This window comes from Chiloscyllium punctatum, chromosome 9 (assembly GCF_047496795.1).
Source record: "Chiloscyllium punctatum isolate Juve2018m chromosome 9, sChiPun1.3, whole genome shotgun sequence".
NCBI classification, from domain to species: Eukaryota; Metazoa; Chordata; class Chondrichthyes; order Orectolobiformes; family Hemiscylliidae; genus Chiloscyllium; species Chiloscyllium punctatum.
Window position 1 is genome coordinate 25,476,102 of NC_092747.1, and position 17,328 is coordinate 25,493,429.

Below are 17,328 nucleotides of genomic sequence, written 5' to 3' on the forward strand. Positions count from 1 at the left end.
ATTGGGCCATCAAGTCTGCTACATTATTTGATAAGCTTATGGCTTATCTGGTTGTGGCCTTAACTCTGCTTTTCCTATCTCCCATAACTCTTGGACTAGCTTAATTGATCAAGGTAGAGTTGCATAGGTTTTTGAATACAGTCATTGACACATCATTTAATGTTCTTTGGGAAAGACCTCCAAAGTGGCAATCTTTGCTTATCTGTCTTAAAGCAAATTCCTTTTATTTTTAAACTGTGGCCTTCGCTTTGATTTCTGCACCAAAGTAAATGTCTTCTCAGTCCCTTGCCTTTTAAGATCCTTCAAGAACCTGTCGTTTCAGCAAAATACCTCATTCTCCTTGACTACTGTGAATGTAAGCATGGTGGCTCGGTGGTTAGCACTGCTGCCTGACAGCACCAGTGACCGTAACCCAGGTTTGACTCCAGCCTCAGGTGACTGTCTGTGTGGGCACATTCTGCCCGTGTCTGAATGGGTTTCCTCTGCGTGATCCAGTTTCCTCCTGCAGTCCAAAGATGTGCAGGTCAGGTGAATTGCCATGCTATATTGCCCATAATGTTAGGTGCATTAGTCAGAGGGAAAAGGGTCTGGGTGGGTTACTCTTCAGAAGGTCGGTGTGGACTTGTTGGGCCAAATGGCCTGTTTCCACACTCTAGGGGAATCTGATCTAATCTAATCTAAGACCATCCTGCCAAACCTTTCCTCAAAGACAGCACATTCTTTCCAGGAATTGGCTGAGTAAACCTTCTCTCAACAACTTCCAATGTAATCTTTTAAATGGTCTTTGCAGATATAGTGAGAGATCCCTATGTTTATGTATCCAGCACAAAATAAGCCAATTATGGCATATGACTAAAGTTGGTTGGGTTGCTCCAGCAGAATGTAGTGTGGTATTCTATTACTGCAAAGTTGTTACTTTGCTGGTATGCTTTAAATCTAATTGGTTAAAATTTAAATTTTATGTGCAGATATATTTGTTTAATTTGAAAGGCATGAATTTAAATTGTGTTAGAGACATAATGTTATTGGCTGTTTGGAATTGTTAGAGCCAAAGACCTGTGGCTCAAAGAGATCATTCAGTCCATAAAGTCTAAGATGATGAAAAAGATGCTAGATGAACATTCTAATCTCAGTTATTTGGTCCATAGGTTATAGGATCTTGGATGCAAATGAATTGTGGGTTTCTACAATCTAAATGAAACTGCGAATTGAATTCCAAATACCCACCACCCTCTCGGCAAAACTTCTTTTTTCTTTATGGCACTTCTAATTCTTCTGTATGTCATGTTCGATCTGTGCCTTGATAACTGACCTCTCAGTTAAGGGAAAGTAGTCTTCGCTGTCCACTCTATCCAAGCCCCTCATTATTTTGGTGCACCTACAGGTCAGCCCACAACCACCTTTTTTCTAAGAAAAGCAAGAGAGGTGCTGATGTAGTGGCAACATCATTGGCCTATCCCATGGCAGTTGGTGAAATTTGAATTGAATAAAAATCTGGAATATTTTTTAAAAAAGTCTAATGACTACCAATGTCCTTTGGGAAGGAAATGTGTTAGCCTTACCCAATCTAGCCTAAATGTGACTCCAGATAGCAATATGGTTGACTCTTTACTGCTCTCTAGGTGTTTGAGGGTGGACATAAAATGGTGGCCTATCCAGCAGCACCCATACTCCATAAACAAAAAAAACCATAGTTTATCCCATCTTTCCTTAGATCTTCAATTTTCAAGTCCTGGCCATGTTTTTTGTATGTCTCCTCTACTCTTTTTTTTCCCAGAGCAACTATATTCTTCCTGCAGTCCAGTGATCAGTATTGTATACATAATTCAGACTGTGGCCTAATTAGTGTTTTTATACAGTACCAACATTACATCAACATATCAATAATTTTAGGTCCTGAATGTCACCACCTTCCATATTCTTACCTCAACCACCATGCACCAGGTCTTGTCATCACATGGGCTACAACCACTAACAACCCATTGTCACCACTAACGGTCCCCATTAGCAGCTGTTGATACTCCCAGGCGGACCCTTTGTCTGTCCAACTTTTTCTCTCTCCATGGGCTTCATTGCCACCTATCATTTGCACCCACTAAAACCCCCATCTTCAGCAATATATACCAAACGTTTCCTAGCTACAATCAGCCCTGAAGAAGGGTCACTGGACTTGAAACTAATTCTGTTTTCTCTCAACAGATGTCAGGTCTGAGTTTCTTCAGCAATTGTTTCTGGTTTTCAACATCCACAGTTCTTTGGTTGTTTAATGTTTAACTCACTGCCACGTCTTGTCCATGTATGCCCATCTTGAAGTTCTGCTCCTCTCTGACAGGATTTCCATTCCAATCATTTTTCTTGTTCAGTCATTACTTTCATTGTTGTTACCTTGTGTTTTGGCAAATATCTTATCAAACACACACTCATGGCTACATTGCATTCCTCAGTGACTACCTCTACTTCCATCCCTTCTCCTAACCCTGCCATCCCTTCTTTCTTTCTGCTCTCTGCTGAGCAGTTTGTATTCAAAAGGTCTTGATTTTATCTCTATGTCCCACCTTGATGGATTTTGGGGGCACGTTGTGACGTTGAACTTTTCTGTCACCTTTGCCTCTGTGCCTATTTCTTTGGGCAAGGGTCCTCAACCCATCCCACTGATCCATTCACCCACCTCCAACAATCTCTCTCCAACTGGACCCACCCTTCTGGTCAACTTGATAATGGAGAACTGTTGTGTTATCGGTCGCCTCAATTTTTCTGCCCCGCCCCCACATTTGAGCCTATCTCCCTCTGAGCTGACTGCACTGTGCTCTCAGATTCAGCCTTGACATTTTTATCAAGCTTGCCAACAAGGCTGGTACTGTTCTTATCAAGTAACTGACTCCCACAGTTACCTTGACAATACATTCTCACACTGCTTTCTGTAAAGACTCTATTCCATTCTCTCCGTTTCTCCATCTCTATCGTACCTGTTTCATTGATGTCCGCTTCTAGAAGGAGGCCTCTGAAATATTCATCACCTTCCTCAACCCAGGCTTCCCCACCACTGTGATTGACTGACAGGGCCCTTGGCCATTTCCTGCATTTTGGCCCTCACCTGTTCTCTTCCCCCACAACAGCAATTTAGTTCCCCTGGTCCTCTCCACCATAGCATTCACATCCAAAGGATCATTTAACCACCATTTCCACTACCTCTAGTGAGATGTCACCATCAGACACATACTCCCTTCCTTTGTCAGTCTTCCACAGGGACCGTTCTCTCTGGGACAACCTGGTCCTGTCTATCTCCACTCCCAACATGTCCCCATATTTTCATGGCACTTTCCTTTGAAGTCGTAGAAGGTGCAAAACCTATTTACCTCCTCCCTCTTCATTATCCAAAGCCCCAGTCACATTTTCCAGGTGAAGAGCAATTTGCCTGCACTTCACTCAATTTAGTCTACTGTATTCTCTGTTCATAATGTGATCTGGGAGATGAAATGCAGAGTGGGTGACCACTTTGCAGAACACCTATGTTCTATCTGCAAAAATACATCAATCTTCCTTTTTACTTCCTCAAAACATTCCATTGACTTCATAAGTCATGATCTTTTCTTAACAAAACATGCTCTCTTTCTCTGATCATCCCCCTCCTTTGTGAGGATAGCGAAAATACCTATCCTCATCCTCTGCATCCATGCATACATAATCTTATGATACAAAAACAGCCTCGCCACACTGCATTGAAGTATTTTGAAGTTTCTCTCCATTTATATAAGTTGTCTTTTTATTCTTCTGACCAAAATAGACAACCTCCCATTAATCCATAGTAAACTCCATCTGCCAAATTTTGTTCCATTCATTTAACTTGTGCATATCCATTCATAAATTCCTTATTTTTTAAATTGCAACTTACTTTTCCACCTATTTTGTGTCATCTGCAAATTTGGAATACAGTACATTCTTTTCCTGCATCCAAGTCATTAATATAGATTTGTAAGTAGTTGGGGTCCAAGGACCAAGTTGAATGGCAAATCACTATTTAACAGTCAGCTGGTTTGAATTCTGGCTTTTGCTGTGTCCTATTATGGAACTATTGTTAGGGGACTTATAAATTATCTCCACTAGGATTTTGATCCCTTGCTGTTCCTTATTTTGATTCAAGCTGATTCTGTCTTCATCTCCAGTGCCAACATCATTTCTCACTACAGCACAGGTCTCATACTTCACTTATAAAGCTTATACCACCACCTCTTCCATTCTGTCTATCCTTCCAAAATAGAGTACCCTTGTATATTCAATTACCAAACCTGATTTCCTTGCAATCACATCATACCCATTTGTCTGTATTTGCACTGTAACTTGTTAAATTTTTATTCTCAATGTTCTGTCCCTTTTTAAAATTTTCTGGTAACTGTCTGCTTTGTCATTTACTCTGTACTCCCTCCTGTGCTTCTTACAGTTTGATTTTTTAAAAAAGAATATTTCACACAACTTACTTACCCCCCCCCCCCCCCCACCCTGCCGCCATCCCCACTATTTAGTTTAAACCTAGTATCCTTTTTTACTTAATCCCTGTAATGCCTATAATCTTCTCAGCTTGCTACAATAATAAGGGTGGTAAGTGTATGGAATGAGCTGCCAGAGGAAGTGGTGGAGGCTGGTACAATTGCAACATTTAAGAGGCATTTGGATGGGTATATGAATAGGAAGGATTTGGAGGGATATGGGCTGGGTGCTGGCAGGTGGGACTGGATTGGGTTGGGATATCTGGTCGGCATGTTTCTGTGCTGTACATCTCTATGACGTCTAATACATTTTTTGACTGCCATTTAACTGTATCACAGGGGAAGAAGCTCCCTGAGAATGTTACCTCCAAACAGCCTGCTTAATAAACCTTAACTGTGATATTTTAAGGGTCTGAGATTTCTTTCTCTAGAATACATATTCTCCATTTGAGGGAGTATGTAGTGAGTAGAATTATTTTCAGTTGTAACAGAAAATATCACATGAGGCAACTAACTAATTTTACAATTTATTAACAAATTAACAAGAATAGTCCAGAATACAGGATATAAAATTACTGTAGAAATTCAGCATTCAAAGTAGTTTTACTTTGAAGTCATGAATAAGTAAGATGTGTATTTTCTGAGAGTTTGTTATACTTCTGAATATTTTTTACATTATTTAGAGAGGAGGAAACTGAATATAGCTGTAATCCTCTGCATTGCTTTGTCAGCATTCATGTGATGCTGTATAACCTAACAATTCCTAATTTAGTTGGTGAAAATTGCTTAATGAACTTGAGCTTATATGGATATTCTGTTCATCTCTCCCTCACTTTTTCAATCTTCACATCAAATTTATAAGGTGAGACCGAGGCTTGGAGGCTAAGGAGAATGGTAAATTTCAGAGCCAAGGCAAGGGGAAGTTGAGATCTAGGCAGAACTTGCCTGTAATGTCAGAGACTAAGGAAGGAGTGGATGAAAAAGATCCTGAGCATACAGACAGGGTTTGGGGACATCATTGACTGAGAATTTTAAAGGAGAGGCAAGAGGAGTTGAGTAGGATTTAAAGGGAGAGAAGGCATTAGGAGAGGTGATGAAGAAAGCAATCTATTACTCGATAAGTACCCCACTTCCTTTGGTGTTTAAGCAGGGCATGCCCTGGAAAAAAAATCCCAGTGATTGCAGGGGGAAAGAATTAATGTTGCCATCTATTTGCAGACTTCAGCTAAAGCCACTTGTAAATGCAATCTTCCACAATAAGGTTGCTCGGAATAATCTTGTTCATCACTGATCAAATGTTAGTGGGAGCAGTGAAGCAGGTGGTGGAATCACTTGGTATTCAAGGAAGTAGTAGTGAGTGGAGTTGGATATGTGTTTGAGGTTATCTTTCAGAAGGTACGGTAGATTGGAAGGATAGTGAGAGAACAACGGCCATCTGGCATTTTTGCCAAAGAAAGAGGTGGCTAAGGAAGAAGTACAGGGGAAGCAAAATGGAGGACAAAGAGTTTATGGTCTGAAGTTGTTTGAACTCTGTTATGAGAAAGGGATGACTTATCTGAAGTTCTATTGTAGAAAATGGAACCATTGGAACAGTTGCGATTGAGGCAAATGAGAGAATGCACTGGAGTCCTTACAGGGAGCAAAGTGTGAGGAAGTGGAGTTGAGGTGGCTATGGAGGAATGGTGGTGGGGGGGGACTTGGTGATTTGTAATAAATATCAGTGGACAGCCTGTCTGTCAAAATGGAGATAGAGAGAAGTCCAGGGAGGGAAGGAAGGAGTCTGAGATGAACCAAGTGCAAGTCAGATGGGCGAAAAGAAAAGGATGAGAAGAGATTTGACAGAGGTGTTCAGAATTAGAGAGATTAAAACTCTTCCCACTGTGGAAGAGTTAAAACCAGCAGACACCAATTATGCAGCCAGTGATTCAGATCTGGGATATATTATCTGAGTGTGGCAGAGACAGATTTGACTGGGGATCATTTCAAATTGGAATTGAATAATTATCATTATGAGCAAAAATATTTGTCGGGTTGCGATGAAAGGTCTGGGAAGTGTGACTAGCTAAGTTACTGTGCAGAGTGCTGGTATGGCCATGGGCCAACTCTGCTGTAACCATTCTAGAATTATTTGGGAGCGAGCAGATGGTGCTGCATTAGCATTTTGGCTGCTCATGCAGTACAGCTATTTTAAACTACATCTTGAGGAATCCATTAGTGTGATGGTCGGTACATTCTGTCAGGTCTGTAAAGTCTTGAATTATGTATCATTTTGTCTGTTATGATCTTATGAAGACTGCAATGAGGTCTAGTTAGGAGCTGGATTTAGTGCCAGCACCATTTTATACATGCAGTTTGGGTAGTGCTGTCATTTTTGCAGGTCTGCAAAAGAGGTTTAACCCAGATCTAAAAGGAATGCAAATTCAAGCCCCATTGATCTCCGCTCTTTCATGTAATTGGTTCAAGCAATTTCTCTTGTCCTACAATGATTAATGAAGCTCAGTCAGGTGACCAGTCAAAAATGGGCCACAAATTAACTCCCTGGAGATTTCACTGATAATACCACACTTAAGAAATCCCTTCAAATATTTGTTGATACTGTTCTGTGCAGAAAGTCATTATGTAAATCAGTTAAATTACAGGTGATGTTTAGTTATGAGAACATACTGAAAAGTTCCATGTCAATACGTGGAAAGTAACTGCAAAACAATGTTTTTTTTTACAAAAATGGGATATCATATTCACAATCTCACACTTACCTTGAACTGTATGTATGCCTTGTCTTAAATATACTCAATGACCTGGTCTCCACAGCCTTCTGTGGCAGTGAACTCCATAGATTTACCACTCTCTGGCTGAAGATGTTTCTCCTTATCTCTGTTCTAAGAGGTCTTCCCTTTACTCTAAAGGCTGTGCCCTCAGGTCCTGGTGTCTCCTACCAATGAATAGATCTTCTCAACATCCAGTCTGTTTAGGCCATTCAGTATTCTGTAAGATCCAGAATCTTCAAATGTTCCTCGTATGTTTAGCTTTTCATTCCTGGGACCATTCTCATGAACGTTCTCTGAATTCACTCCAGGGCCAATGGGGTCCAAAACTGCGCACAATACTCCCAATGTGGTCTGACTAGAGGCTTTTTGAGCCTGAGAAATACACCCCTGCTTTTATAATCAAGTCCTCTCAAAATAAATATCAACGTTGCATTTGCCTTCCTAACTACTGACTCAATGTGCAAGTTTACCTTGAGAAAATCCTGGACCAGAACTCTCAAGTCTCTTTGCACTTCAGACTTCTGTATTTTCTCCCCATTTATAATATATTCCATGTTTCTATTCTTCTTATCAATTCTATTCTTTCCAAAGTGCATCACCTCACACTTCCTCACGTAATCCATTTGCCCCCTCTTTGTCCACTGTCCTAACCTGTCCAAATCCTTCTGCAGCCTCCCTGCCTCCTCAATACTACTTGTCCCCTACCTATGTATTGTCTGTAAACATAGCCAGAATGCCTTCAATTCCTTCATCTAGATCATTAATGTATAAATGAAAAGTTGTGCTCCCAACACTGAGCCCTTTTGAACACTAATTGTGATCGGCTGCCATCCTGAGAAAAGCCCTTTTATCCCCACTCTCTGCTTTGTTCCAGACAGCCAATTTTGTATCCATTGCTAGCACCTTGCCTCTAACACCATAGGTCCTTATCCTAATCATCAGCCTCCTGTGTGGCACATTCTTCAAGGCCTTCCTGAAGTCCAGATTGATAACATTCATAGGCTGTCCTTGGTCTAACCTGCTTGATACTTCCTTAAAGAATTCTAGCAGATTTGTCAGCCATGACCTCCCCTTGATGAAACCATGCTGACTTTGTGCTATTTTACTATACAATTCTAAGTATTCAGAAATCTCATCCTTCACAGTGGACTCCCAAAATCTTACCCATGACTGAGGTTAGATTAATATGCCTGTAATTTTCAGTCTTTTGCCTTATTCCTTTTTTTAAATTGGTGTCACATTAGCAATTTTCCAATCTTTTGGGACCTGCCCTGACTCCAGCAAGTCCTGAAAGATCACCACTAACACCTCTACTATCTCTTCAGCTATCTCCTTTCGAACTCTGGGGTGTAGTCCATCTGGTCCAGGTAATTTATTCATGTTCAGGCCATTCAGTTTTTCTAGCACCTTCTCCTTGCTGATGGTCACCATACTCAGCTCTGCCCCACCCCCCCCCCCCCTTCACTCTTCTGAATTGTTGGGATATTACTTGTATCTTCCATCATGAATACTGATGTGAAGTAATTATTCAGTTCCTCCGCCATTTCCTTGTTCCCCACTACTATCCCTCCAGCGTCATTTTCCGGTGGTCCAATGTCTACTTTTCCCTCTCCTTTGCACATTATATATCTTAAGGAAACTCTTTCCAGTTCTCCTTATGTTAATGGCTGGCTAACTCTTATATTTAATCTTCTCCCTCTTTATTGTTTTTGGTTGCCCTCTGTTGGTCTTTGCATGGTTCCCAATTCTCTGGTTTCCCACTGCCCTTAGCCACATTATATACTTTCTCTTTTGATTTTATGCTATCCCTGATCTCCGTAGCCAGCCATGGTTGCCTCCGATCTGATATACCAGATTCAGAATGTGCATCTAAATTGTGCAGTAATTTGCACCTCTCTGAACTCTTATGCATTTTGTCTAACTTGTTTTCCTCTGGGAGCACAATAGTCCCTAATGCCAACATGATTGAGTAGATCTGCTCTAATTTTCTTTTATAATTCTGTCTAAATCACATTATTGGATTTGTCAGAATGAAATGATAGGATGCCTTCATGAATGATGTCAGAATTTTCATAAGCTGTCATTTTTTCAGAAAGCGATCACTTACAGCACTGCCTGCAAGGCAGAGAAACCTTCCAAGATATTGATGTAAAAGTGAGACAGACTCAATTACCTTGACATGACCTGTCAGTTGCTGCACATTTTGGAATGAAATTAGCAAACAATTTTTCACGGAAAGGACGATGAAAATCTGGACCTTTCTAAAGTTGTGGATGCTGAGACAACAGAATTTTTTTACAACCTACTCCCCTGTTGGTTGTCTTCCCTGCTGTCTGCATTGTTGTTCAGTAGATGTAGGTGCCATCTGGTGTTGACTTTGGATACATCAATGGGTAAGGGAAAATGTGAAAAGATTTGAGCAGACCTGATCCACAAAAGATTCGTACTGCAACTTTACCTATTATTTTCCTGCAGTTCTACTGTGCAATTTACTGCTAAGCAATCTGGCCATTTTGACATTTAAGTTTGCTGGTTTCAGCTGCTCACGCCTTTAAACAATTACATACCTAATATGATCATATGCAAAGAGATTACGTGCTAGTCTCCCTGTCAGTGGTGCTATTTTGTCTCACTTTAACTACATTACAGGCACTGACCAAGTTAAAGGCCAAATGATATTTGTAGCAATTTTAGAGCTTGTTTTTATGATTTGCCATTATTTGATTATGGGTGCTGTTATCGTCTTTCGGGGTACTAGTTCATGCATTTCTCAATGTATTTCCATCTAAGTTTGATCTTCTGCCTCTGCAATGCAGTAATAGCTTTAAAGAGAGATATCTAATGGATGGTTATAAAGTTTCATTAATTGTAATGCATCTCATGCTGCATCACTGGCACCATATCAATCCCTGGATCAATAGCAGCAGTGCCCCATCTACAAGATGCACTGTAGAAGTTCACAAAGGCTCACAAGCCTGCAACTTCCAAATGCTGGTTCACCATAGTCTAGAAGGACTAGGGAAGCAGATACATGGGAGTGCCACCTTAAATTCCCCTCCAAGACACTCATCATCCAGACTTGGAAATATATTGCTGTTTTTTCAGTGTCAGTGAGTTAAAATCCTGGAACTTCTTCCCTTATAGCATTATTAGTATACCTACATCAAATAGACATCAGCAATTCAAAAAGGCAGACCCTCACATTCCCATGGGCAATAAATCCCATGAGTGAATTTAAAAAAAAGAGATCTTTCCTTGGATAAGGGGCTCAAAAACTCTCCCAGCTGTAGTCTGACTAGTGCCTTGTATAGTTTTAGCAAGATACGCTTATTTTTATGCTCTGTTCCTTTTGAAATAAAGGCCAACATTCCATTTTCCTTTTCCTATTAGCTTTTTCTGGTTTATGCACGAGGATTCCCAAAACTTTTCCTGTTGCTTTCTCCAGTTTTTCTCGACTTAAATAACATCCATTTTCTCTATTCTTCCTACCAAAATGCATAACCTCACAGTTTCCCATATTAAATTCTATCGGCTAAGCTTTTGCCCACTCACTAAACCTGTATGTATCCCTATGCAGACTCTGTGCATCGTCCTTATCAGCTAACTGTTCACATGTTGAGAGACTATATGGAACATATCCTGGCAGAGTGGAGAAGCTAGGCCTTCCTCCAGGGCACTGAGTGTGCTGTAACCCACATGGTAACCACTAACTGGCATAGTGTGTGGTCATGGCCTCCATTGCTGGTCCTGGGGAGGATGATGTCATGCCTGTGTATCACCCCCTCTAGCAGGACTTCCAAGACCCTGTTTGCAAAATGGGGTGCCCATGTCCATCTGCCTGCCTTGTCTGGGTCAAAGGCCAGCAGAGCATGGCCCTTTCCTGGGTGTACACCCGGCTTTTAAAGAAGCTGCAGGTACAAGGGGTGCCAGTGTTTTGACGCATCTGTTGTTCCGAGAATGGCACATGGTAGGATGGGATGGAATTCTGCCTTGAGAAATATCATAAACGCATGGGAGGTAATTGATGACATGAGTTCAGTAAGATAAAGCAAGAGAACTTGCCAAACCCTCCAAAAACAACTCTGCAATTCAGGCTTAGCCAAAAAAATGTAAGAATCTACCCCAAGTGTAATCTACAGTAATTGCATTCTTGTCTGTTTTTGTGTTTTTCACAAACTTAGTGATAGTACATTCACTTCTACCAAACAAATCACTAACATAAATTGTAGATAATTGTAACCCCAGCACTCATCCCTGTGGTACTCCACTAGATTCAGGCTGTCATCGTAAAAATTACCCTTTATCCCAATACTCTGTCTATGATTTAACCAATTGTCTATCCATACTGACATTCTATCTCCAACACCATTGGCCATTATTAAGTTGTCTAATGTGTGGTACAGAATGTTTTCTGGAAATTTAAATAAGTTACATCCACTGCTTTCCTTTTATCTATCCTACTCTTTCACTCCTTAAAAAATTGTGAGAAGTTGGATAGGCTGATTTCCTCTTCGTGAAGCTATGCTGACTGTTCATTTCTAAATTCTCTGTTATTACATCTTTTATAATACACCAACATTTCCCCCAATATCAGATATTAAGCCAATTGGCCTGCCCTTTGTAAATAAAAGTATTCTGTTGGCAGTTTGCCAATCTTCTAGAAGTATTCCCAAAATCTATTCTACCAGTACATCCACTATCTCTGTGACTCTTTCTTTTAATATATCCTCAGGTCCAGGGGACTTTTGCACCTTCCTTTGTCTAGCATATTTTCTCTCCTCCTTTTTGTCCCTTTCATATTTAGTAATTTTAGAATGGTATTAGTGTCTTCTACTGTGAGGACTGATACAAAATATATATTCAATACCAATAACTATCCCCCATTTTATTTTCCCAACCTTGTTTTTTTAAGGAACCTGTGTCAACTTTGTCCTTTCTTTTCATATGTATTTAAAGAAACTCTTCCTGTCCACTTTGATACTATTTGCATATTTAACCTCAAATTTCTCCCTATTTATTATTTTTGGTGGTCTTTTGATGGTATTTAAAGCATTCCCCAGCTGCAACATTTTACTGAAAAGAAACACTCCTTCCCCTTCATCTCCTCCTCACTCCCCAGCATCCCATCCTAGCCCCAAAACACTGATCTTTCTATATTTTCTCTCCTATCTCATCCATACGCTATTTCAACTGGGTATGTGCCACTTCCACAGTCCTTAAACAAAAAGGTAAGATAATAAAGGGCATCTTCACTGATTTTGATCCTGGTGCATTGTCTCTCCCTCTCCTCCTTGACCTGAGTGAGCCTCTGACATGGTTCACCATGCCACCCTCTTCCAGTGCCTTTCCTTCATTGTCTGTTTGAACAGGACTGTACTTGTTGGTTTCCACTCTTACCACCTCATCAGCTCACAAAATCATACCTGAGCAGAAAGAAGCCTTTTTGCCCATTATGCTTGAACTGGCCCTCTGAATGATTGGAGGCCACTGTCTTTATTTTAATCCCTTGCTTGTCTCCATTTTATCAAAGGTTAAAGTTGGCTGTTCTGTTTAAGTGTTTCATTGCAAAGGTACATTCTCTCTTTAATTTAACTGATTGTTAGAATGGTTATATGTTTACAATTGGTTTCCAACTCATGACAGATTGAGGATTATTGAGATCTTGAAATACCAGTATCACAAATTCTGGATATTGCAGTGATACGAGGGCCATCAGTCGAGGGAGGAATGGAAATCGTTAACTGCCATACTTCAGTCATTACAAATCAACCCAGAATCATACAGCATTGACAAACATTCAGCCTATCTCTGTGACAGGAAAAGGAAACAGCTAAAACCTGATTAATCCTCGTAGCTGAGGCATAGCATATTCCTGTGGAAATAGGCACAAGTGTAAATAAAACACTTTATGAATTGAAGAAAAAAGACTAATTGCTCATAATCTGTTGAATGACAAGAAACTAGATCATAGTCCAACAGCTTTATTTGAAATAGATAAGCCTGTTGGACTATAACCTGGTATCGTGTGATTTTTGACTTTGACCGCCCAGTCTGACACCAGCACCCCCGTAGAAATTAGATGCAAGCTGTGTAGCTGGAGGAAGGATTGCTATGGCACATATGGTCTACTAGGAATCTCCAAATCTCAATACAAACTACACCTTCATCGAATCCTCTCTGACATAATTATTCTAAGTTCCCTTCGGATGAAACAAAATTTATTGATTTGTGTGTCAACAATTTTCAAAATGAGAAACTTTAAAAAAGCATTAAGTTTGGAATACATATGATGAATATTGTTGCACTATATCAAACTGCTACCCAGACCATTTCCCACTGAGGTGTTTGAATATTCAATTAATTCTTGATTTGGAGGTGCTGGTGGTGGTCTGGGGTGGACAAAGTTAAAAATCACGCCACACCAAGTTATAGTCCAACAGGTTCATTTGAAAGCACAACCTTTCAGAGTGCTGATCGTTCAGATGGTTGTGGAGCAGAATCATAAGACACAGAATTTATAGCAACAGGATTGCAGTGTCATGGAATGTAATATTAAACAAATTTAGTGTAAGTGTTTCTTCTTTTAGAATGATCATGTTAGTTTTGGTTCTTTCATATGTAAATCCCAGAACTTTAAAAAGTTCCATTTCCAAGATAACTTTCACAATAGTTGCCATCTCAGCTCAGATAATGCATTGAAGGTGTGAAGTTAAAGTCTGTTTGTATCCCAATGTTAGGTCAGACTGATTCTATTTCTAAAGTGGGATTTATAGAATCTTACATGGATTTATGCAGTCTTTGAGCAAAATAAAATGTAATTCTGCAAGTACATGTTCACCCCACAAACTTTTGTGTGTGTGGTGTGAATGTCTGTGAGAGAGTGTGTTCGTGTGCGAGTGTAATGGGATATAAGTCTGTGAGAAAGTGCATGTGGGTGGTGTGTGTGTGAGAGAGCGTATGAGAGAGAGCTGGTGTATAACAGAGGATCTGCAGGAGATCTAAGATAGCGACGACCCAGCAAGTCTGCGTCTTTAGTGCTCTGCCTAAGACTCAGGCAGTGGGCTGCTCGCTTCCACCACACCTGCCAAATCATTTAAAATAACTTTTATATTCAATACAGTTTGTCGTTTTGCATCAAACTTAGGTAGTTTGGTGCTTTGCTAAAATATCTAAAGGAAAGAATGCCTGCAGCTCGCAGCAGGCAGGAACCCCTCCCAGCTGCAGCAGAGATGTCCACAGCCGCCGCGGGGTCCTACCTATGGTGGCGAGCCTTGTTGCAGTGATTTCCAAGCTTGAAGAGAAGATTGACGCCTTCGTAGAAGAGTCTAGGAGCAGGTGGGAATCGTTGTCAGTCGTGCTGCTAAAGCACGCCCGAGATGTTGAAAAAATCAAACATCGCCTCGGAGGGGCGGAGCTAAAGGCCGCGACCTCTGAGGCAGGTGCAGAATCGGCCGTGGGTTGGGTCCGGACTCTCGAACAGCAAGTCCGGGCCTTAGAAGATCACATCGATCTCGAGAATCGGGGTTGTCTAAAAAATATTCGTTTGCTGGGCCTTCCTGAACGGGAAGAGGAAGACCAGCTTGCAATGTTTTTGGAGCAGTGGCTCCCTCAGATGTCTGGAGTCTGAATCAGGCCAGGTGCAGGTAGAATGGGCCCACCGGGTTGCAATTCGCAGGCCTGGGTCGGACCCAAATGTTCTTGGAGGCCTCCAGAAATCTCTTACAAAAAAAAATTGTAAGAGTTAATTCGTGTGGTGAATGAAGTTGTTACGACCCCCATCCCCAGTTTACCCTTTTTGTTTTCTCTTATTACTTTATTGCTTAATATTATCTCTGGAGGGTAGGGTGGGGGGGCTTATTTGTTCTCCAGTTTGCGATTTTTCTTTTTTTAAATATCTACATATAGGCCGGGTGGTACAGTTGATTCAGTTGAGGAGGGGTGTCTACCTTGTTCTACCTTATCTCTTTCATTTAGAGCGGGGTTGTTTTCCCCCTATTATTTTGTGTTACTATACTTAGTTATCTGCTAAGTCTGTAATGTTATAGTTTTATATGTTTATACATGGTATTAACATTACCCTCCGCCCACCCACACCAACACCTGGATATATTTGGTAGAGTACTCACTGTTAACTTGAGCTTTGTAGTACACTTGAATTTTCTTTATTTTATTATGGGGTGCCTGAGTTGAAGGTGGGACACTGGTTGGGAGAGGATATGATGGGTTTTCGGAAAGGAAACAAGGGGGGAAATCTCAGTTTAAATATGGTTTATTTTTTTTCTATTGCGAAATAGTTTTTATTATATTGGTGTGAGTGTATTAAAGAATCTCTCTTTTTGTGAATTTTCTATGGTCTATGCTTGGGGTGTTTTGGACAAGGTTTCTCCTCCCGGGGGGGCCTCTGACTTGCCCGGACGATTATGGTTAGTCATTCAATTAAATGGTGCACCTGGAATGTCAAGGGGAGTAATTAACCAGTCAAAATGAAGAAAATACTATCAAACCTCAAAAAAGAAAGGGTTGATATAGCTCTCCTACAGGACACACATTCACTGGATAAAGAACACTTGAAATTACAACAGGGTGGATTTGATCAGGTCTTCTATTCTTCTTTCAGCTCAAAAGGTAGGGGAGTAGTCATTCTTATTCGGAAGCAGCTCCCTTTCAAAATCCTAAGTCAGATAAAAGATGAATCTGGACGATGTATACTCATTAAAGCCCTTATAAATGGAGAGAAATATGGGATTTTAAATCTGTATTGTCCCCCGGCGCATCCTTTCAAATTTATAATGGAAGCCTTCTCCAAACTGATGGCTCTTGGGGCTCGTCATACAATTATAGGGGGAGATTTTAATTGCATTATGGACCCGGAGATAGACACTATACCCAAGAGTACTGCGGGTGTATCCCCCAGCTCCAGACAATTGGTGGATTTGAATAAAGAGTTAGGATTAGGAAATGTGTGGTGTTGCCTCCATCTGCAAGGTAGAGATTTCTCTTTTTACGCTAATCCACATAATTGTCACACTAGAATTGATATGTTTTTTGCCCCCTTGACCTTTTTGAATTCCATATCATCCTGCAAAATAGGTAATATAATTTCTGATCACGCTGCTGATATGGAAATCAAGGCTAGGAACAATGAGGCATTCCCCCGACATTGGCGTATGGATTCCTTCTTAATGAAGGATAGTAAATTTGTAAAATATTTTTGTCAAGAATTTAAAACTTTTTTGAAAATTAATTCAGGTACGGCTAGTAACCCATCAATGAAGTGGGAGACCGTTAAGGCTTATGCGTGAGGTCTGATCATTTCATACTCGGCGACTCAGAAAAAAACTGAAGGGAGAACAACAGCATCTACTTGAGGCTCGCTTAAAAGCAGCTGAAACAGTGTACATTGATAGACCTTCTATTACTAAATTACAAAGGATTACAGCCATTAAGACAGCCCTGAATACCGCGCTTACCCAAATGCCAAAGAGGGAAATATTATTTGCAAAGCAAAGATTATATGAATTTAGCGATAAACTTGGTAGATACTTAGCATTTCTCACAAGGAGAAAAAAAGGCCCCTCAAGCTATCAGGTCCAACAGGGAAAGTGCTGTTACTCTGACTCACGATCATAAAAGGATCCGTATAAATCACAGGATTGTGAAGATAGAGCCAGGAGGATGCAGTCCTTTTTTAAAAGCCTGGCCTTTCCGGACTTAACCCTGGAACAGGTATCGGTCCTGAATGCTCCCCTGACAACCCAGGAAATACTTGACGCAATCAGGCAGCTTCAGAGCGGTAAGGCGCCTGGCCCAGATGGATTTCAGGTTGAATTTTACAAAGTTTACAGGAGTATTAGCTGGTCCGCTTATGGACATGTATCACTACTCATAGTCAGGGCTGCCCCTCTCCTTCGCTGAAAGAGGCGAATATCTCCCTTATTCTCAAAAAAGGAAAGGACCCAGAAGGTTGCACATCATACAGACCAATATCCTTGCTAAATGTAGATTTTAAAATTCTTTCTAAAACATTAGCAAATTATGAGGGGCTTGGATAGGATAAATAGGCAAAGTCTTTTCCC